This window comes from Meles meles, chromosome 2 (assembly GCF_922984935.1).
Source record: "Meles meles chromosome 2, mMelMel3.1 paternal haplotype, whole genome shotgun sequence".
NCBI classification, from domain to species: domain Eukaryota; kingdom Metazoa; phylum Chordata; class Mammalia; order Carnivora; family Mustelidae; genus Meles; species Meles meles.
Window position 1 is genome coordinate 38,382,840 of NC_060067.1, and position 1,733 is coordinate 38,384,572.

The following is a 1,733-nucleotide window of genomic DNA, read 5'->3' on the forward strand; positions in this document are numbered from 1 at the left end:
AGAGGCATAGAGTCTCTGTCATAATCAACTACTGTTTTGCAATCAGAAATATATGATATACATGTTTATGTAAGAAAAATCAAAACAAAGCAAACAAAACAAAACAAACAACAACAAAAACAAAACAAAAATACCCTAATGATAATCAGCCACTTTCTGGAAGTTAATTTATTTTTTCCCTCAGATATCCATTGTTAGCCATGAAAACAGGCTTAACTCGAAGGAAAATAGTAGCTGATACTTGGGTCAGTGAGATCTTGTAGTGAGTTCTCTGTTTTTGAGAACAGGAAAACTTTAGTTCATATCTCCTTGTATTTTACCAAAAAAAAGAAGAAATTGTGGTGCTAAGATGGACAGGAAATACTTTATGTCTATGGAGAACCTGGCTGTTTGAAAAATGCTTGTCAATTTTCTCAATATTTTATCATAAAGCCACTAAGAAGAAACAATGAGTTTAAGGCAGAATCTGGTAGAGATCTTGGAATGGGAAGAGGGTGACTATGAATGATGAGAGTTCACACTTGATGTTTTCAATTTTCACATGCAACTCAAATTTTTCATGTTTGCAATATTATTTTGCTTAATTATATCTTTTTTTCCATTTGAGAGTAGTTCTTTATTACTGAGCAGATTATGAAAATAATCATGTTATATACCTTAATTCATCCTTCTAATAACTCTATTAATCTAGTCTTCCCTGTTGCCAGCATCTCTCCTTCCACAAAGTGGGTGGTCTTTTTCTTCATTTCCCCTCATGGAGAAGATAATTTGAAGGACCATAAAAAGTTATTTGCTTCTTTAAAACGTTTTCTAACAGTATAGAACTTGTGAATGAGATCCTCCATGCAGATGATGCCATATTTACCAAGAGATTGGGCAATCAATGTGTTATCTGTCAGGGCAATTCACTTCTGGTTGATTTTGCCATAACCATGTTTGTAGATCAATTCCTTCACTGACTTCAGGTTTGGGTGCCCCCATGTTATATATGGTTCCATAATCTTTAGCATGTTAACTAAAGTCTTGTTGAGCTTAAGAGAGCTGTCATTGAAGATCTGGTGAAGGCGAAGAAGCTGCAACACCTTCTGAATCTTTGGGTTCACACCATTGATATCTCTGATCATGAAGACGAATGCTAATTTATTAGGTTCTGCAGGTATGTAGAAGTTGCCAGCTTTTCTTACAATCCTTGTTATTCGAGTCTTAGTTCTGTTCCTTGTGGTAACGCTGAGCTTTTTCATAGATAAGCTTCCTCTTTGCCTTTTGAAGCATCTTTTGAACAAATTTCTTTCTCAGACACGATCTTCAACTCTGTGAAATTCCTTCACCCCTTCTTAAGGGTTTCTGGCACAGTAGGAACCTTCTTTTTCTTTTCATCTGCACTCTCCATGGTTCTAGCCAGAAAAGAGCTAATTATATCTCTTCATATAAATCATGCTAAGCATTTTTTGAGCTGGAGACTTCTGGGAGACAATTTTCTTGTGTTTCTCTATGTCTTGCAAGCAAAGGCACTGCTTGACTTTTTTGCTGAACTGTCCTTCAGAGATGTTTGTCTAGGGAACAACGTTGGAAGACAAAGATACTACTCTCTGGAGCAAAGTTCATCTTTGCTCTCCACAATTTTCTCACTCTGTTCAGGCTGTTACAACAAAATACTACAGGCAGGATGGCTTATGAACAACAGAAATGTATTTCTCAAAGTTCTGGAGGCTAGAAGTCTAAGACCAGGATGC

General features: G+C 36.2%; 1 pseudogene; it reads right to left on the reverse strand.

Moving 5' to 3' along the window:
• Nucleotides 1–657: 657 nt before the first annotated feature.
• LOC123937312 lies at nt 658–1,390 on the reverse strand (annotated as a pseudogene).
• Nucleotides 1,391–1,733: the final 343 nt, after the last annotated feature.